This window comes from Panthera tigris, chromosome B1 (genome assembly GCF_018350195.1).
Source record: "Panthera tigris isolate Pti1 chromosome B1, P.tigris_Pti1_mat1.1, whole genome shotgun sequence".
NCBI lineage: Eukaryota > Metazoa > Chordata > Mammalia > Carnivora > Felidae > Panthera > Panthera tigris.
The window spans coordinates 31942356-31964170 of NC_056663.1; the positions used below are offsets into that span (position 1 = coordinate 31942356).

The following is a 21815-nucleotide window of genomic DNA, read 5'->3' on the forward strand; positions in this document are numbered from 1 at the left end:
CCATTGGCTGTGATTGGCATGATAAAAACCAACGGAAAAATCCTTATTGTTAGTTAGTTCATATCTACTTTTTAATTGGGACTGTATGTTTCTTTTGTTTATCTATCTATCTATCTATCTATCTATCTATCTATTTATTTTGAGAGACAGAGAGAGAGGGAGAGAGGGAGAGAGAGAAAATCCCAAGCAGTTTCCACACTGTCAGCGCAGAGCCCGATGTGAGATCATGACCTGAGCTGAAACCAGGAGTCAGACACTTAACTGACTGAGCCACCCGGGCGCCCCGGGACTGTATGTTTCAATGTGAAGTTTTTGCTCCAGTGTCCTTGGGGTCTTAAATGTCACCCCGGTGAAGATCCTCCTCCTCGATCCTGCAGTTCCTAACCCCCTTCCGTGCTCGATTTTTCTCATCACGCTTTTCACTAATTAACGTGCTCTGTATTTTTCTCATTTGTTGGTTGTGTATATTGCCCTCGCTGACTCCCACTACAAAGGGGCAGAGAGTTTTGTTTTTCTGTTTAGCGGTTCATCCCCAACATCGAGAATAATGCCTAACACATAGTAGGTACCAATGAACGTTTATTTAATGAATGAATAAAAGAAGACCTACATTGTGGAAGTCTTTGTTTCATGTTCTAGTGGTCAGGGGTCTCAGGGACACTTTGAGTATACATAATGCACACTGGGCAAGGGGACAGGGACATGTCGTTTTACCTTGGATGCCTCACTGGTAGCACCTGTTTGAAATCTAGCAACCAGCACCAACGGGGAAGTATTTCAAACGCAGAACATATTATGTAAGTCCAGAATAAAAACTGTAACCATGTCCACTGGTGGAAGAATTGAGAACCCTCTCTGCCCATCTTGGCTCGCACTTCATCCTTGCCTCAATAGGTTTCATCTGGAATGCAAACACATTTATAGAATGAAAGGGCCTGTTTAATATATGAAATACTGACTCCAGGAAGAGAGCAAGGGAGTAAGAGTGAGAGGGACAAGCTTAGTGTGCATCAGGAATCACTTAGATGGTTTTCAACTTGGGGTTAAGGCAAATTTCTCTATTTCAAGCTACTTATTTTTGGTTGCATTTTTCTTTGTATAGGATTCCTATAAACTATTTGCATCTCAGTGAAAATATACTTTTCTGCACGTTCCCTATACTAGTAAGTGTGATGTGAACTTTACGTTCATATATACATATATGTATATATGAATGTGTATGCATGTATGAATATATATGTATATGTGTATATGTAAGTATATATGAACGTATATGTATGTCTGTATATTTATATATGTGTATGTATGTATGAATCTGTATGTATATATGAATATATATGTATATATACATGCAAAGGAAGCTTCCATACAAAGTTCCTCCGTCACATCGTACCTGTGGCTTCCCTTCCTCTTTCCTCCACACCACTACCCTACACACACACCCCTTTTGACTTCCGGGACAAAAATACAGTCTTATCCCTTTAACCCAAACCCACGACACAAGAATTCTAGGAAAATGACATGCTTGCAAAGAAGTGGGAGAAGTAGAAAAATAAACAGGGCATAATTTTTTCTCTTCTGTCTTGGAATGGGAGCAGACCGATTTGGCTTCCTAAGGTGATGAGGTTTCTTTCCCCACTTTGGTTTTCTAACGCTCTGGTTCTTTCAAGGCTCCCTTTGTAAAGTGACCACAGTGAGGTGGGGAAAGCTTTACCACTCTGGAGGAGGAGCTCTGGGAGGGGCACTTGCCTAGGCATCAGTTTCTTATTCATACTGTGCCCTCTTTTTTTTTTTTTTTTTGGCTCTGCAAGATTTGATAACATGTTGGCCTAAAAAATAAAAAAAGTCAAGGGGCGCCTGGGTGGCTCAGTTACTTAATCATCCGACTCTGGCTCAGGTCATTATCTCGCAGTTCATGGGTTCAAGCCCCGCGTCGGGCTCTGGGCTGACAGCTCAGAGCCTGGAGCCTGCCTCGGATTCTGTGTCTCACTTTCTGTCTCTGACCCTCCCCGCTCATGCTCTGTCTCTCTCCGTCTCTCAAAAATATATAAACATTAAAAAAAAGTCCAAATAAATATTATTTCCCGCTAAGAATGCTGGCAGACTAGCAAATAGCACAGGGGAGGGGGTGCGACAGGGTAGTCGCAACAAATGTAGACTTGGTTCTGTGAAGATGCATTTTGGGGTCTCGGGCAGGGTCCTTTCGGTCCATGTGCCATCGCGTTTCACTCTTGTGTCCCTTGCTTTAAAGACCTTCTGGGACGCAGACCGTTGTTTGACCCGATGTGTCCTGCCTTTGGCATCGTGCATGGTTCCAGCACCGGACTGAGGGAGCATCTGGTCATTATTATCTATCGATTGGCAAACTTTAAGAGTTGAGGTGGGGAGAAAGAGAAGCGAGCTGAAGGGATACGTTTATTGGGAATACACTAGGCGAGGACAGCTTTCAGAGCCATTGCAAATGGAATTAAAAACGAGAGACCCAGGGGCTTACTTCCAGCACAGAAAATACGAAAGAAAAATGTTTCTTCTGGTCCTCCTCCTGCCTTCTCCTTGTTTTCTTTCTCTTTTTTTTTTTTCTCTCCTCCTTTTGCCAGAACAAGTCGGTAGTTTCATAAACACACCAACTAAGTATGAGAAACCATGGCATACGTGAGGGAGAGTGAGATGAGCAAACTAATCAATATAAACAATATTGCCGACTGTGTGCAGTTTCCTTAGGAACGACCCCCAGCGACCAGGATGCGGTAGCAATCGCTTCGATAAATGTAGTTCGCTTTTTTCCCTAAAAAGCTCAGCCCCTCAGCTGTTGAGTACTTGTTTAGAATTTGCAGCAGTGGGGAGAGAGTAACTTTGGCTACAAATCTGAAGGTGAAGGCTGCCTTAGAGACCTATGTGTATGTGTGTATGTATATTTCGCATGTACACACACAGGTATATATGCACACGTGGTACACGCAGAAATACACACGTACACACACATATATGTACCTATCTATCTACATACATATAGAACAAAGCTAGTGTGCTTATTTTCTGCAGGTGACACCACGGTTCAGACTTGCTTAGTGGGGGCGGGTGACTGTCTTACACATCAGCACCCACTTTGGTCCCCGCCTTTCAGCCGCACGTTCAGGGGAGGCGCGTTGGCGAGGGACAGCAAGAGCCGCCACCCTCTGGGTCTGAAGCTCCGCCGGAGGCCTCAGGGAATATTCTCGGCAGCTCTGTGCCCTTAAATCGAGGGAAGGCATTCCAAGATGTCATAAATAAATAAATAACATTTGCCGTTGTTTATAAATCAATTAATTTGTAAGTTGAAAGGTCACGCAAAATATTTAGCGATTTCCGAGGCAGCTCTCAAGCTGCAGCGGCCGCCGAGCAGCTGTCAGGATGGTGCTCCCGCTCGGCGCTCAGCTGCTCGGCACCCGGAATTTTCTGCCGGGGGACGGGTGACCGCTTGATTAGTCGCTACTGGGTTTTGTTCAAGGGAGAGCTCTGCATGGTTGCATTTTAACACCTTCTCCACTAAGCAGGAGGCCAGCACAGGGTGCTAAATTCCTGTCTGTGGCTGTCTGTGAAATAAATCTGTGTGCTGTGCCGTTCCAAGCTGTCAGCAGTGGCTCGCCCTGATGGGCCCCCGAAAGGAGTTTCCTTTCGGTCTGTGGAACAGTGAGCAGCCACTAGGGAGCTGTCTTTAGCTCAGATTTCAGAGTTCGCTCATTAGACCAATAACAGCAGACACTCTCTTAAACATATTCACAAAGTTATATTATGAGAAGGGAAAAAATGGCCAGGGCCAGACAATGCTAATATTCGGTTTCCCCTCGCCGTGCGCACCAGCCGCGATGGGAGACAGGAGGGCTCCATTACCTCAGGCCCCCTGTCCTGCCAGGTTTCCCCCCTACTTTCCTTTTTTGATGTGTGGCCTATCTCCGTGACAAGTTTATTTATAAAAGCAGAGTTTCTTCCCTTCCCGGGGAGGGAGCACCGCTCATCCATTTTCTCCGGCCCTTCTTACCGGGAGCCCCAGCCAACGGTGTCTGAAGGGGAGGGCGTCCAGCGAAATGATCATCCCGCGATCTGGCTCCTCTTGCTCGTTCTTTTCAATGCATGTTTTCCCTCTTGGCTCTAGGGAGCCGGCAACGTCCTCAGATATTTATGTGAGATTCGGGAAATGAAGCCAGGAACTGAATTTCTGAGTGGGGTGTTTCCCCGCAAAAACAGTCTTGGCCTTTGCCCTCTACTTAACTTGTTCAACTCTTTTACTTTAAACGTTCCAGAATCTCCGCGCCTCCCTGCCCCGCCTGTCACGGGCACCCGAGCCACCACCGTTAGGCCCTGCCATCTACCACGTGGATGCCGTGTGCAGAGCATCTCGGAAGCCTTTAATCCGGGGGCGGTGTTTCTCAGAGGCGCGGCGGGAAGGCGCAAAACCCGGTCCCCGCCCGGTCGCCGGGGTTTTTGCGGGGTTCGCGTCTCCGTCCGCGATCTCCACCGCGGAGGTCACCGCGGAGGTGATTATTTCCATGTTAAATGCTGTACAGTAACTTTAAAAGTCGAATTCTTATTTTGGATGCTGGATGCCAAGTGCACGCTTGCTTTCCTATTCTGGTAGTTATTTGTAGTATATGTATATGTATATGTATATGTATATGTATATGTATATGTATATGTATAGTATATGTATATTTGTAGTATATGACGTGCGATCCGATTTGTGCCTGGTAGTGCTAGTTTTACGGTTACACGTAGATCTGCCTTAAGAATTCCCTGGTGCGCACTTGTATAGAAAGAACATGCTGAATATGTTCATACTTGGCTGCGGCACAAAGGTGATTCTCCTCTTTCTGAAAAAAATGAAAAAAAAAAAAAAACTTGGGTAAAGTATGTTCAGCCATTGTCAAGTAACTCAAAGACAGGCAAAGAACAAAATAACTTTTTTCTTCTTTTTTATGACAAATTCAAACTCCCACTCCATGTGCTGGGTTTTTTGTTTTTTTTTTTCCTCCTTTTTTTCCCCTTTCACTCATGGATAACTTAAAAATGGCTCAACTTGAAATTTTCCATGTGTCCAGGAAAGCTCCTGGGATTTCTGAGGATATGTAGGCAGGAAACACTTCAGAATATATAAGCAATCAAAAATTTGTTTTCAGTTTGTGAGCCTGCTGTATAAAACATCACAAACTCTGTGGCTTAACTAGCTTTGCCTATAATTTTGCACACACACGGTGTGTTGTTGTTTTTATTGTAGTTTTAGGTTTTTGTTTTTGAGTGGTGCATAAATAAGGCCAAGAGTAGTTTGTTTATCTTGGGGATGGATAGTTAGTTAACTGTGTATTTCTATATAGAGTCAGTTTTTTTCCTCTGTTTAGTTTCTAAGGGAACAAATGCCTGGGATATGAAAAGCGAGTCATGATCAAATGCCGCTAACTTAATATTGGCATTAGGATTTCAGGCAAAAGGGGAAAATAAAATGTAAAGTCATAACTTTTGTTCTAACTGAATTTACTGCACTTTTCTAAAGAGCACCCCCCCCCCCGCATTAATTGTAGGTATCACAGTGAGTATCTTGATGGTTACCCGAGTAGGTTGAGGCACTGACTAGCTCAGGCAGCGCCCCAGTCTGTCTCTGGGGCCCCCCAAAGGCTGACATTTTGCTCTTGAACGCTAGCTTAAACATCAGGTTAGTGGGCATGACTCATGACCTGACCGGGTCCTTGTCAAACGAGGCTTCTCGCAGTGACAAAGGCAGAACGCGTTTTGCAGTTGCGTGGTGAAATGCAGACTAGGAAAGGTGTGAAGGGGACTGCAGTAAAAGAAGGTGGAAAAAAAAAGCATAAATGCAGCTGACACACGTGTTGTGATTTTCCGTATCCTTCCTGAGGACCGGGCGTTAGAAGACTTCCCTGCCTCTTGCCGTGTGCTGTAAATACCGCTTGGTGAAAACAGGCCCACACCCACGTATCACTGAAGTCTGTCTTGTACACAATTTGTGAAAACTCGTATTGACCTCAAAGATATCCCAGGCCCTGCTGGTCATGATGATTGCATCGGAATTGGGGACACAGTCTCCCAAGTGGATTCAAATATTAGCCTCTGTGAACGGCCCAAATGTAGGACATTTAAAACGATTTCACTTGGAAACTATGCAGTGATATCTTCCTTTTTTTCAGGGAAAAATGCTGAGATATCTGGTAAAATTATGTTTTCAGGGAAACCTGTGTGTCTTACTTTTCCAATAGGATCAGGCTGGGCTTAGGTGTGACCTTGGGAACTGCTTTCTCTGTGGTGTGTGCATGTTGTGTGGGTGGCGTGCAAAAAGTCACGAGCAGATGAGAAAGTGATGGTCCTTAAGGCGGGGGGCAGGGGGTGTCAAGATCTGAGTCTGATCTCAGAATCCAGGATGACCCCAATCTTGCAGCCCAGCCTCTACTCCTTGGTTTAGAGGCCCAGTGTGATCTGGGACCTCTATAGAAGGGTGTCGAAGTTTTAGTGTCTTTTACACTTCTGAATACTCGTAGTCTCACCCTTCCTGGCTTCCTCCACGGGTTCTTTTGTTTTCTCCATAAGGCTGTTCTAGTCTTAGCCTGGATTAGGTGATTTGCAAAGCACAACTCAAGTGGAGTAGAGGAGAACAAATCGTAAATGACAATATCGGCAGGAAAACATGATGAAGCAAACTGCATCTCTAGTTCCCCAAAGGGAGCTGATACCAAAATGATTCATATCTTGTGAGTAGAGAATGTTGGAGGCCACAGGGAGTGCTCAGGGACTTGGTCAAGGCTGTGGAGTGAGTCAGTGCGGAAGGCAGGACACAAAGCCTGGTGTCCTGACAGCTCACCAAAAGGCCAGCCTCTCTCCCTGTTGGCCTAGTCACTTAAAACATGGTGATGTGAAATGATCAGGCCACAGGAGCAACCTTCGCTGGAAAATCTTGGCCCGGAGGAGCAAGGATCAACAGTAGGTCTCATTAGGTTATACTTCCTTTCTCATTGAGAATATTTCTTTTTTTTTTTTTTTTTTTTAGTTTATTTATTTTTGAGAGAGAGAGAGAGAGAGAGAGAGAGAGAGAGAAAGAAAACGTGTGGGGGAGGAACAGAGAGAGGGAGACAGAGAATCCCAAGCAAGCTCTACACCGTCAGTGCAGAGCCCAATGGGGGCTCGAACTCATGAACCATGGAATCATGACCTGAGCTGAAATCAAGAGTCGGACATTTAACCAACTGAGCCACCCAGGCGCCCCCCACATGGAGAATATTTCTTAAGGCTTCTATTAACTCAGTTTTTTTTTTTGTTTGTTTGTTTTTTTGCTACTATGGCTTGAGGAAAGGTCACTTCTTCAGTAACAGATAAATTTATTTGTCTCATCTGGTGAGGAAGACTTCACAGTCATCTTGGGCCACACAAAGGTAACAATGTCAAGATGGCCAGAGGAGCGCTTCCCTGATGGTAATGGCCCTGGATTGTGGCCTGAAAAGTATGTGCTAAGTGGGTGCTGCTGTGTTCATATTGCCGAGTCCCACGACCTCTAAGGGGAAAAGGAATTACTCTGGTTCTGAAGAGACACAAGTCAGCAGTGAAAATACTCTTTCCGGTCTCAGAAACAGAGACATGAGGTCTTGGCAGGATGCCATGTCTCACTAAAGCCAACATCAGCCTTGCGAGTGGGCTTCTCATTTTTGCTTCAAAAGCACCCCTGCAGAGCACTGGCAAGGAGAGGGTGTCCAGAAAAGGTAATTAACCAGACGATGTAGTTTTCCCACCAGGAAGGACATAAGAGGTTGTTTATTTAAAAATAGACTCATAGTGGATCACGTAACGGAAAAAAGCCCCTCCCTCCATGAAGATGTTCATTACCTTGTTTATTATCTGGAATAGTAAAGACCTGAACAACCTTTCTTTTTTTTAATATGAAATTTATTGTCAAATTGATTTCCATACAACACTCAGTGCTCATCCCAACAGGTGCCCTCCTCAATGCCCATCACCCACTTTCCCCTCCCTCCCACCCCCCATCAACCCTCAGTTTATTCTCAGTTTTTTTTTTTTTACATTTATTTATGTTTGAGAAACAGAGTGAGACAAAGCATGAGCGGGGGAGGGGCAGAGAGAGAAGGCGACACAGAATCTGAAGCAGGCTCCAGGCTCTGAGCCAGCGGTCAGCACAGAGCCCGACGCGGGGCTCGAACCCACAAACCGTGAGATCATGACTTGAGCTGAAGTCGGTTGCTCAACCGACTGAGCCGCCCAGGTGCCCCGTTTATTCTCAGTTTTTAAGAGTCTCTTATGGTTTGCCTCCCTCCCTCTCTAACTTAAGACCTGAACAACCCAAAGCATATCCTGTAGAGGAAAGAGAATGAGTAGGCACATGATAGCACAGCAATTGGATGCACCCGTAAACAGCCATTGAGGAGGATTATGGGGGCTGGCTAGGAAATGTGGGAAGATGTTTAGCGGAAAATGGAATGTATATCGTGGATTCACAGATTGCTGCTCTGTAAAGTATGCCCCCAGGAAGCAGAGAAAGTCAAAACAGTCAGTGGTTAAGGTGGTGCAGTTATGGCTGGGGATCTGTTTTTTATTTCCTACTTTTATTCTCCTGCCTTAATGTAAATTACAACGAATGTTCCCAAGAAGGATCACTCGGACCGGCTTTTCGATATCTTGACCCAGAGTATGTTTTAACTTTCTATTCTCACTCTGGGTTCATCATGTTCCACGATGTTTAGCCATTTGTAAAAAAAAAATGAATCTTTATCCTGCAGGAAGGGATTTTTTTTTTCTCGTGCTAAGGAGGAACCAAGATGCCAGTGAAGACGTGCTATATGGAGGCCCTGACCATTTGAAAATGGAAATTAAATTGTGGCTACTTTTGGGAAGACTCATGCTTTGACGTCATCACTTATCAAATGGGTCCAGCTTCTAGTATCATTTTAAACTCTTCCCATTAAACACACACACACACACACACACACACACACACACACACACACACACAGGATACTCTGTCTCATAATAGAGTCGTTGCTGTGTACATCAGTGCAGAAAATATCTCTTAGAAAAAAATAGCCCAGCTGCTCTCCAACATACAAGTAACTCCTTAGCAATGTTCCACAGGCTTTTTATGACCTGGTAGAGAAAGAAAAGGAAATCCTGCACTTTAATTTGATTTTTTGCTGTTAAATTTGTGTTTGTGGACAGGTGGCTCTTCGTCTATGTGCCTCAATTATCTTCTCCATGTCTCCTGTGTGCCTCAAAGGAATATCAGCAGCCCCACGGGACTGTTGTGTATGATTCCATTGTTCTGGATGAATGAAGAAATCAAAGATAATTCTGTTATCTATATTGTGGGGTGAGGTGGGGCTCAATTTGAGCTATGATACCCATCTCTCAGCCCTGGTTATGGAATGTCGAGGGGCTTAGGTGTCTTTTAGGGGATTGTTGTGCTTAAAAAATTATGTTTTTAATTTTGGTGGAGTGTTTTTTATAGGTAACTTTATATAAGGGACCACTTTGATTTTAGTCCTGTCTCAATAGTTGAAGTAATTTGCACTTGGAGTGCAATGTGGAAGTTGAGCATCAATAAAAATCAGGAAAAAAAATTCTGCCTTGTTAATTTTTCTTGCAATAATTTTATCAGATGGATGCTGGCTTAGAGACACTGGGGTTAAAAATTGTGTTCTAGGAAAAGCCAGTGTGTGAAGGAATTATGGATATTGAAGCCAATAGTAACAACAAATTATATGTTGATTTTGAGTGATTTTAATACCCCCCTTTTTTTTTCAACATGGTCACTTATTGTCCTAAGGCCTTTGGACATGGGGAAAATACTAAGTCAACAATTCAATGACACCTAGAAGCAAAAGTCTTTTTGCATGGTGGAAAGAAAAATGCATCTCCTAATGAGATGGAAAACAAAGACGAAGGAGTTTCAGAGACAAAGAGCTTTGGTACAAACTGCCCCTGGTCCCCTGAGAGTCCAAACTCTTGCTGGCAAGAGGCAGCACTTCGGTTAATCCCTAACTGTTCTCTTGGTGCTTCGCCAGAGAGGTGTTTTTTCAGGAGAAGACGTGAGTTCAGATGGAAGAAATTGAGAATGAGGTAGTGGGAAGGGCCATCAACGTTTTGTCCTCTCAGGACACGGCTGGAAGCGAATCTGACCGTCACCAGCTCCTAGGGGTCAGTTCTGAGCAGAAGCAGGGACATCGCTCGCTCACCTGTCCTGATGGCCCAGTGTTCTAAGACCTGCTCGGTTATTGACCTGCAGGCTCTTCACGGTGAGATCTGCCTCCGAACACCTCCCGGAGGTATTGCTTCTTACAGTGTTTCAGATTTCAACCTGAACTTGCCAGTGACCAGGAGGAGGTTCCTTCCTGCACCGCTTGCACTCACCATAGAAACAACTCCATCCTCCTGAGGCCGCAGGCTCTGTCTTCCCGAGGCTGGATTTGATTCCAGAAGTTCAAGTGCAGGACATCGATCTACCTGCTGCTTTCACTGCGTAGAAGTAACTGTAAATGACTTCCATTGCCCTCTTTTGGAGAGAGGATCAGGGGAAAAGACAGAGCTATCGGAGGAATTCTGAAAATGCTCACTCACAGAAAACAATTTCGCAGCAGTCATTGAATAGGGGTAGGGGTGAAGAGGCAGGGGGACACTCAGTGCCTTCTCAAAGGGCCTGGAAGTTTCTAACCACTTTCTAGCAGGGCTTCCCACGGGCTCAGTGCCCATGGATGAGCTATACCACTTACGTATCCATCACAAAGGGTACTCAAACCCCTTCCAGTGTTCCGTCTTTGTTCAAAGTTCCAAGGCTCTCTCACTCTGGCTTCAGAAGGAGTGACTCAAAATAGTCTCTTGGAACGCAAGCTAGGATCATATTCCTTCCCCCAAACAATCAGGGAGTTTCTTTGTTTTCTGGGCCCCTTGTCTGCAAAAGGAGGCCGGGAACAGGGAGGACATGAAAGCATCTGGGAACTGTCCCGGAGCCCCGCTTCTTCTGGCCACCTGCTCTCCTGACCAAGACTGCCTGTCCATTGGCTTCAAGATCGAATCCATAACCACAAACAGCCACACCGACTTTAGAAGATGCTCGACGCCCGGGGGGGAAGAGGCACAGCCGAGAAGAACCGGGCCCATTATTACCCTCATTATTTATTACTCACCCAGCACTCCAAAGTCTGCAAGGGAAAAGGGTATAATTCCCTCCGCATTTCAATCCTGCAATATTTACTCCGAGCCAGAGCCTCTGCCTGTTAACGTTCTCTCCGAGGAGCGCCACTTGCTTTGAGGCGAGCGCCGTGGGGAAATAGAGCACAGAAGGGAGAAGGAGGCAGAAGAGGGCTCAGAGCGGGCCCTCGCCGAAGAACTCGGGCTGTCATAATTTACACACCTTGCCTAATGCACAGCACATGTCTCGGCTACAAAAGGCGTTGGGTAGACTGGCGCTGTCTGCCTCGCAGTGGGCCTGCTGTGAGCGTGTCAGCAATACTCTTAACGATGACAAAGTAGTTCATCAATAATTTTTTCCTAACACCCTTCTCCAGGAACCGAACAACAAATAGAATCCATCTCCTATCAAGCCCATCCCTGGGCACCGTCTTCCTCACTTCACCCCACCCGGGCGGACTTCCCAGTGGAGTCGCAGACAAGGAGGTCACGGGCTCGGATGTGGGCTCCCGGCGCTGGCTGGGACCTTGAGTGCAGCTTTCGGGCCAGAGGCCCCGAATCCCTGTTTTCCTTTTTCTGAACGCTTCACTCACCTCATCCATGCTAACTGACGGTCAGGGAGCGCTGGGGTTCTTCTGGCTACCAAGCCTCATAAAAGGAAACTCTCTTTCTTTTTCGTTTCTTTTTAATTTGGGGGGGGAGGGGCAGAGGGGGAGAGAGAAAGAGAGGATCTTAAGCAGGCTTCATGCTCAGCTCGGAGCGCAGTGCAGGGCTCGATCCCACGACCCTGGGATCGTGACCCGAGCCGAAATCAAGAGTTGGACGCTCAACCGACTGAGACACCCAGGCGCCCCCTGTCTTGTTTTTCATAACCATCTTGCTGAGTTCAGTTTATTTCAGGTCACTTTTGTCCTTCATCCTTCCTATTTCTGGTGCCCCCATGTGAACAGCGTCATTAGGATCCGGCGGCTGCTTGGGGAGCAGGTGGGGGAGGGAAAACAGAGCTGTTTTAAAAATATATTAAGTAAGCTTACTTTCTTTTCTACACCTTCTGTATTTAATGGAGAATGATGATTTGAAATTACAGACGTTGTAAGGAAAAAAAAAGCCTATGAGCTAGGATTAACCACTAATAACATTTGGTTAGTATCTTTCCAGATACATAGTTAATCTAGTTAGATCTGTACCACCCTCTTTCCTTCTTCCCTTTCTTCTGTCCTCTTTTCCTATCAATGCAGTTGACCCTTGAACAATGTGGGGGCTCAGGGGCACCCACTGCCCCCTTCCAGTCAAAAATCCATGTATAACATTTGACTTGCCCCAAACTTAACAACTAATAGCCCACTGTTGACTGGAAGCCTTACCAATAACATAAAATGGTCAACGAACACGTTTGGTTTGTTGTATGTGTTATATCCTGTATTCTTACAATAAAATAAGCTAGAGAAAAGAAAATGTTAAGAAAATAATAAAAAAAGAAAATACACGTAGAGTCCTGTATCTGATTGGAAAAAATCTGCATATAGGCGGACTCACACAGTTCAAATCCGTGTTGTTCAAGGGTCAAGCATTTTTCAAGTGGGGGAGCCACTTTTAGAAAATGCTGACTCATGGTTACCTTTCCTTCCCCTTCCGGTCTTAGATGAATGGCTTGGCAGGATTTGGCCTTTTGAGGGCCGAGCGAGCCAATGCCAGGCACGGTGCCTGGCTCTCCGTATGCACTCAGCACTCACTGAGTTAGGCTTTACTGCAATTTTTTTTTTAGGTACCCCACGTGGCATATGGTTGCTTTGCAGGCTAGAAATCATATGCTAAAGAAAGCATTAAATCTGAAATTTATGTCAGCAGTCAGAGCCCCTCCCTGAGGTAGGTCTGACTTTGACTCTGACCTCCCCATTCTTGTTTGAATTCACTGCTCACTTTCGACGGCATGACCATTGGTGGCCTATCCATAATACAAGGAGTTTTCTTTATTTATTGGATTAGCTCCTCGGCTGGCATTTTTACGGTTGTGTTGTGCCTGTTGATTGTTGTTGGCTAAAGAACAAACGCCTGGCTAATGTCCACAGGGAAGAACAATTTGCACATTTATTTTATCCTTTTGTTGATATTTCAGTTCCAAAAGCGCAAGGTTAGTTTGCTTAACTAATGCGTTATCCCTTGATCCCAGGTGTTCCCGTATGACAGTGTTGTCTGGGCTTTGACTCCCTGGTGTGACTGGTAGAATGTACACATCCTTATGAAATACGAACAATTCCATTTATCAGGGGCTACAGAACTAAGGCACAGCCAGTTGATTAAAGGAACAAATGAATAGCGCGTTCCTTTATGTGTCAACAGAGGCTACTTACTGAATTTGACTATCTGATTTTCCTCATACAGTGTGGCCTCAGCACTGGCGATCATTGCTGGCGGTACCTGTGTCCAGGCCATAAGCACTTTGACAACAGGGACCGTGTCTCGTCTCCCTCTGTCTTCCACAAGGCTTGGCACCAGATGCAAGATACGTTTGTGCTTCGTAAACGCTCCTCGACGACGTCGATGAGGGGGGTGTTTGCTCGTATTTGTGTTGCTTTGCCAGTTGGGCAAGCCGAACACGTGATGTCTGGTGGCAAGCCCTTGTTTCTTTCAATATAAAGCCAGACAGAAAGCTGGGCCTGCTTCAAATCCCCAGTGGTAGCTTGATTTGGGAGTAAGGACTCAAAATGCCAACTTCTTACTGGACTGTACTTTGCGGGGGGGGGGGGATTCTCCCCCCAACCATACCAGACAATGACACTGTGATTTCTGCAGTTGTCATGACCTGAGTTTTCTGGCTGCTGGGGAGTTTTCAGCCATGGCGGACAGACCTGTTGTTTTCGAGTTGCTGGTCCCGTCAGTTCTGAGGTCAAAGCAAAGTGGGGGAACACCCATTCCTGAGACCTCGGTTAGATGTCATGGTCCGAATGGAGCAGGGTTTGAGCACCTTGGACTGGAGAAGTTTGGTGGGAAGTGGGAAGTGAAGAAAAGGGTGCAGGAGTAGAGAATTGCTGAAGAATGGCATAGTAGAAATAACAGACAAAGAAGAACTGGGTAGGAAGACTGAATGTAACAGGCAGGAAGCGGGACGCCCACGGAAGAGAAAATGTGAGCACATGGGGGTAGGTTGGGGAAATGAGAGACAACGGGGGCAAAAAAGGAAAGAAGGGATGTAGAGTGAGAGTCTGGAAGAAAGCGAAAGATGCGAAGGGAAACGAAAGAGGAAATTACAAACCCTGATGGAGAGAGACCCGGACTGCAGAGGGAAGAAAAGGCAAGAGATGGAAAGTGAATATGGAAAAAAAAGATGGATGTTCTCTTTGAGGGAGATAAATAGAACGTGAGTTAGATGAGACTTTCTATGAGACATGCTGCATTTGTTAGCTTACTCCAGAAAGAGGGAGCTGAGAAATACAAATATATTTTTAATCTGATGGGTTTTTAAAAATATTATCTATTTATATTTTCATTGGCATGGAAACGCATGGAATGCAGACCAGATCATCATAGAAAGGTGTTTGGGGGAGAAGAAAAGAGACAAAAATGATTATTGCAATAGATTGTTTTTCATTTTCCATTTCAGAGACAATTTAATAACAATTTGGCTTTGATGCTTTTATTTATTTTGCTTCCTCTTCTCAAGGGCCTATTGGCCCCATGTCTGTTTTGCTTGCCCCTTAGCGTCGTTTGTTTACAACCAAGAGGGAACCCGATCTTTTACTTGAGTAGCATCAACCTCATTTCGCTAGGAGGCCAAGCTTCTTTCTTTCGTCTCCAGCTCTTCTCCAAGAAATTGGCTGTATGTCAGTCTTTCGTTTGCTGGAAAATTGTTTTCTTCCCCTACTGGTTACTCAGTGGCGCTGATAAGTGGGACGTGCTATTTGTTTATTCAAAGAGGGATGGTGGTGACGAGTGTACTTCCTGTATTGTGAAATCGGAACTCATCTGCACTCTGGTAACGAGATATCAATCTTTTGTGTAATGCCAGGTACTGCGCTTAATTGCCCTCTTGTAATGTGTTATCCCTGAGATGATAATTTGAGTTATTTCTTTGTTAACCTTTACACAGCCAATAACAAATTAAACATCATTATCTGAGTTTAAAATAGGCTGTAAATCTCTAAGCCCTGGTAATACTCAGACACTTACAACCAGGGAGTCATAAAATGACATTAAATGACACTCTGAAACACAACCCAGAAAGTACTACAAATAAATGGGAAGAAAGCAGAACATTACCAAGAGGAGTTTATGTGGGATGATCCCTCTCAGTTACAAGGCAGAGATTATTCAAATTAGGGCAATTTGGCGCTGAAATAACCACTTAAAATGCACTTTCTTAACCTCTCTTCATGTTGCCTGTGACTCCTTCAAGACTGGACAGTCCTTCTTTGTGTATTGCTTGAAATATTGCGAGGAAGTTCAAGTTTGGCTTCTGCCGTGGAGTCAGCCGGCACTCACTCCCCTTTGCGCCAAGATCCTTGTCTGTCTGTTTTCACAACTATTGCCTAAACCGCCCGTTTGGTTACTTAATTCTCTTCTCTTGTCCGTCACTGCTGGATGTTGTCAGTTGTATCCCCTCCGTGACATTGGGAGCCTCTCACAAGTAGGGTTATGTCTTACCTTATTTTGCATCTTAGGGGTCCAGTGATCCTCCAGATGGAAGTTTCTAGGTTCTGTCCAGTCTTTTCAGTAATGCGATGGAGGGTGAGGAGGGTGAGGGGGTTGGGGAAGAAGGTATAAAATATGTGTGCACAGGGAACTGCTTTTTGGGACCAACAATGCTGTTTTTCCTCTCAGGTTTTGTTTGAAAACAAACTCTGTGGATCACACGTTCAAATTGAACCTTATGCACCAACTCAGGATGACTTTTGAAAACGTTTCCAGTTTCATAATGATTTTGGATCAGTTTACATTTTCTACTGGAAGACGTTTTATTCTCAAATTCAGTCTTATCCTAAAAGTAGCAGACTTAAGCCAACATTTTCACACTTATTAGCATGTAATTGTATATAGTGTGCCCCTACAGTTTTATTATTTTTTAAGTTTTTTTTTTTGTTTATTTTGAGAGAGACAAAGACAGCTTAAGTAGGGGCAGGGCAGAGACTGAGGAAGAGAGAAAATCCCAAGCAGGCTCCACGCTGCTGGTGCTGAGCCTGATGCAGGGCTTGAACTCACAAAACTGTGAGGCCAACAGTCTGCCACTTAACTAACTGAGCCACTCAGGGGCCCTAACACAGTTGTTACCCTACGGTTTTAAAGATCTCCAGTTAAGCGAGGGTAAATTCCCCAGGTCCTTCATTCTTGAGGAGTTAGACCCATTTGTGTTCTTGTTCTCTTTCACTTTCTTACCCTCTCTTTCTCTTATCATCCTTGGTGGTTTTTCTAATTTACATTTAAATTATTTATTTAAAATTCTTTATCAATTCTAGTTAATTATGGTCTGCTTTCATCTCTGCCAAATCCGTCTTCTTCCTTTCTGTGGGTCTGTTTCACTTTCAAGTTTCCTTGATTGAATTTTTAGTTTATTTTTTAGTTGTTTTGTCTTTTCTTTTTTTTTTTACTCAAAGAAGGCATTTGGGGCCATGCAAAAAGAAAAATTTGGGGCCTCTGTGTGCCTCATGTTTTGTGGCCAAGAAAAATTTGTGGCCTCATGTTTTGGCCATGAGTTTTTGTGAGTTTTAATACGTTTTTCTTTCTAATTGTTATTTATTTATAAGTACTCATATTGCAGTTTCGATTTCTAAATGATTGAATGGTTTTTGTTTTGGTTTTTGTTTTGTTTTGTTTTATGTTTTTGAATTATTGCATTTTGGTTAGAAAATGTGGTTTGGACCATTTCTATTTTGGGTGATTCTAAAAAAACCCCACAACTTTATTAATGTTATTCACATCATCTCCAACCTTGTTTTTTTTAGTCTATTTTATTTTCCAAGGAGCAAGAGGGCTCTGTTAATCTCTAGCTATAATTATCATTCTGCAAATTTATCCTTAGAAATCTAATACTTTTAAGATTCATATATTTTCATGTAGTGCATTTGCATTCAGGATTACTATGCATTATTCTCAATATAAATGTTAGCTCTTTTTATTATTATAACAATAAAGTTTATAAACTTATCTCCTTTATCCAGTTTAGAGTGTTTGCCTTTAAGTTTACTTTGTCTACCATTAGTTTCGTGACAGCTTTATTTTATTTAAAAAAAAATTTTTTTTTAAATGTTTTTATTTATTTTTGAGACAGAGAGAGACAGAGCATGAACAGGGGAGGGGCAGAGAGAGAGGGAGACACAGAATCCGAAGCAGGCTCCAGGCTCTGAGCTGTCAGCACAGCTGACAAAGTCGGACGCTCAACCGACTGAGCCACCTAGGCGCCCCGTGACAGCTTTATTTTTGTTTACCTTTGCCTCAGAATCACTTGCGCATCCTTTTATTTCTAATCTCTGACTTGAGCATTCTTTTTATTTAAAACAGTTTTATTGAGGTAGGGTTGACATAAATAAAATCCTCCCATTTTAAGTGTGTGTGTATATATATATATATATATATATATATATATATATATATTTAATTTTTTTAATGTTTATTTATTTTTGAGAGACAGAGACAGAGAGACAGAGTGTAAGCAGGGGAGGAGCAGAGAGAGGGAGACAGAATCTGAAGCAGGCTCCAGGCTCTGAGCTCTCAGCACAGTGCCCGATGTGGGGCTCAAACCCATGGACCACGAGAACATGACCTGAGCTGAAGTTGAACACTTAACGAATTGAGCCACCCAGGCACCACTTAAGTATATATTTTTGATTTTTAATAAATTGAGTTATGGGACATCTGAGTATTCTTTTAAATAATATGTATTTTTGATTCGATGTCAATATCTCATTCAATCTCCTTTTAATATGAAAGTTTAACTTATTTACATTTATTGTTGTAGCTGATATTTTTTGGCCAAACACCTGTCATCTTGTTCTACTTCATTTCCTTTGCCTGTTCTCTTTCTGTATATTGATCTTGTTTTCTTTGTTTTTAATCTCAAATATCTTTGAATGTATATGTCTTCTTTTACTTTTACTATTGGTCAAATTTTTTCAAAAATAATTCCTAAGCTGTATTTCTATTACTGTCAGCCAGAAGCGAAATGCATCTCTCTCTCTCTCTCTCTCTCTCTCTCTCTCTCTCTGTGTTTGATACAAATAATTTAGCACAATTTTGCATTTATATAATCACCTTTTCCCCCTTTTCTTCTTATGTCATTTCTTAGTCTTTTAAAATAATAAATTTGGCCTTTATAACCAGATGAATGTGATTACATCAGACTTTTTCATTATATATCCTCCTCTGAATATCTATTTTTTGGCATTTATATTTAAATTTGTAGTGATATTTGTATTGTTAGGCATGTCTCTATTTTAATTGGTTTCAGCATCCTCAACTACTTCCTTCATATTATAATACCCACATTTTTGAGCTTCTAATTTTGTTTAATTTTTCAGGAGTTGGATTACATCTTCGATAAATTTGTTGGGAAGGGTGTATAGGTGCTATATTTTCTGACACTTGTATACTTAAGAGTCTTTTTCTGAGGTCTTCACTTATAAGATATTGGCTATAAAACTCTTGGGTCATACTCCTTTCCACTGAAAACTACTTAGACATAGCCCAGTGTACTCTAGTATTTAATGTTGAGATGTGAAAGTCTGGTAATACTTTGCTTTTATTGATTATTCCTGGAACATAAGGAACTCTTAAAATCTGCATACATTTCTTCAAGTTAGAAAAAATATTTCTTTATTATGTTTTTTATGTTTCTTCCTTATTATTTTGCCCTTTCTTTATGTTTTCTAGGACAGCATTTCAAGCTTGTGGTCCAATAGTGGTTTTAGTTTTTTCCCTGGATGCTGTGTGGAAAATGGATTGGAAGGTAGTTTGGGATGGAGGCAATGAGGAGAGCAGTTATGGTAGCTCTTATAGGCACAGACCAGGGTGGTGGCAGTACAGAAGGAAAGAAACAAATGAACTTGAGATACATTTTATAAGTAATTTTCCATGTTGCTGTGAACTCTCCTACCCCTTCTCCTCCTCCTCTTTCTTCCTCTCCTTGCTCTCCTTCCCCTTCCCTTTCCCCTTCCCCTCCTCTTCCTCCCCTCCCCTCCCCCTCCCCCCTCCTCTTCTTCTTCTTCTTCTTCTTCTTCTTCTTCTTCTTCTTCTTCTTCTTCTGTCTTTCTGGATCTTGATATTAACAAGGTAGCAGAAACAGGATAGGGAGCTGTTAGCTGGAGGCCATTTTGAACCAGAAGCTGGCTCATGGATTCTTGTGGCAAGTTTGTAGGAAAGAAGAGTCTTAATAGTTGGACATTTGCAAAGTGCTTTAAAACTTAGAGTAATGCCTTAATTTAGCCTTTTACCCAGAGTGGTTGACAGTGCAGCTAGACATAATAAAACTAAGATACTGGGTGGTTCAATGATTTGCTCGAAGTCACAGTTAGTGGCGGAATCATGACCTCATCTTCTGTTTTTTAGCGCAGTGGACTTTCTACTGAGTGTATTCAGAACCTTGGGCTTCTGCAGAAGCTCTGGAATGGTCACTGAGGGTGGGGTGAGGGGCAGGGAGAGGTGGCAGGTCAACTCTACCCATAGGGCCTGGCCCCTGTGACCTCCATGTTGGCCAGAGCATTTCCCCCTTTGCCTGTTATATTCTTATAATCTATACATATACAATTTTATTGAAAGAGATTCTATTGATGAGTGCTAAATTTTGACAACCATTTCAGGATCCCACGTTGCCTCCAGTCTTGGGCTTGATGAGTCAAGTGGCTTTAATATAAAACACGTTCGAATCCTCTCCACCCTCTTAATCCAGATTCTGACCAAGTGCACCACCAGATGCACGTGGCACGGCAGCTGCAAGATGGGCCACACGAGTTGCAGTCCAGCTGCCCTGAGCTGGGTGGTTTGGACAAGACCTAGGCTACATGTCTCGTCAGTCTGTATGCCGCCTTTCTCCTTTATGTCCCATTCCGTCCATGTCATCTGCCTTTAGTTTGCTCCTTTCTTATCACATATCCTGCCCCCTCTTATTTTGTCTTTCCTTTCTTTATATTTTCCTTCCCGATCTCTGTTTGTGTTTTCTGGCCTCCGCCCACTTGACTTCCTTCTGCTTCTCCTTTCCTAGACCTCTCTTGAATGTTTTACTTCCGTGTCCTCTTTTCCTGTCCTTTCCCTCATATTCTGTCTTCTCTCCCAATCCTCCTGCTCTTTCCCAACACTTTATGATGAAGATGTTCAGGTATACAGCAGTGAAAAAATTTTACAGTGATACCAGTATACTTACACTCAGATTCCATTGTTAACATCTTATGAAATGTACATATCTGTTAATTACATATCTGTTTATCTCTCTATCCACCCAGAAATCTATAATTTTTTTTTTATCTTAAAATAAGTTTCGGGTATCAGTGACCAGTACACTCCCTGTAAGTACTTTAGTATGTGTATCATTAGCTAGAATTCAATATTTGCTTAAAGTTCCCCCCTCCCTTTTTTTTTTTAAAGGAGGATACTCATTTTTTTTAGGTTTATTTTTGAGAGAGAGAGAGCGAGCGAGAGCTTGTGTGCGCAAGAGAGCACACAGGAGAGGGGGAGGGACAGAGCGAGAAGGAGAGAGAGAATCTCAAGCAGGCTTCGTGCTGTCAGCACAAAGTGTGACACAGGGCTCGATCCCACAACCGTGAGATCATGCCCTGAGCCGAAATCAAGAGTCAGACACTTAAGTGACTGAGCTACCCAGTTCCCACTTTTTTTTTTTAATGTTTATTTATTTCTGAGACAGAGAGAGACAGAGCATGAGTGGGGGAGGGACAGAGAGCGAGGGGGACCCAGAATCCGAAGCAGGCTCCAGGCTCTGAGCTGTCAGCACAGAGCCCAACGCGGGGCTCGAACTCACAAACCGTGAGGTCATGACCTGAGCCGAAGTCGGACGCTTAACCAACTGAGCCACCCAGACGCCCCCACCCAGCTCCCACTTTTAAGCTACAATTTACACACAATAAACTGCACAGGTCTTAAGTGTGCCGTTGGATGAGTTGGGACAGATGAATACACCTGGGTAACTCAGACCCCTGTCAAGACAGATAACCTTCCAGTCACCTCAGAAAGTTCCTTCATGCCCCTTCACAACCAATCCCTGTCCCCCCTTTCTCCCTCCAGAGACCCCTACTGTTCTGATAATTTACCACTCTGGATTTGTTTTGCCTGTTTTAAAACGTCATAAAAATGGAAACAAATAGAATGTACTCCTTTCTGGAAGGCTTCTTTCACTCAGAAAAAAAGTTTTTAAGGGACGCCCAGGTGGCTCAGTCGGTTAAGCGTCCGACTCTTGATTTTGGCTCAGGTGATAATCTTGCAGTTTGTGGGTTCAAGCCCTATGTCAGGCTTCAGATTCTCTCTCTCCCTCTCTCCCTGTCCCTAACCCCCACTTGCTCTCCGTCTCTCTTTCAAAACAAAAAAGACCAATGTTTTTAAGATTTGTCCAACCCCCAATAGTTTTTCCTTTTTGATTGCCCAAGTGATACTTCATGGTGTGGCTATAATTCCTATCTCACAGGGTTGTGTTGTGAAGAAAATGAGGTAAT

The 21815-nt window shown here is 43.5% G+C and overlaps 1 protein-coding gene and 1 long non-coding RNA gene across 9 annotated transcripts in view; one reads left to right on the top strand and one right to left on the bottom strand.

Moving 5' to 3' along the window:
- Window positions 1-21815, top strand: part of EBF2 (EBF transcription factor 2) — a 191220-nt gene that overhangs the window by 31161 nt on the left and 138244 nt on the right. The gene's annotated exons all lie outside the window — the stretch shown is intronic.
- LOC122237881 lies at window positions 563-4263 on the bottom strand. The gene is made up of 2 exons (XR_006216599.1): window positions 4019-4263; window positions 563-901 (listed from the first exon to the last, which is right to left on the bottom strand). It is a non-coding gene; the product is annotated as an uncharacterized LOC122237881 (long non-coding RNA).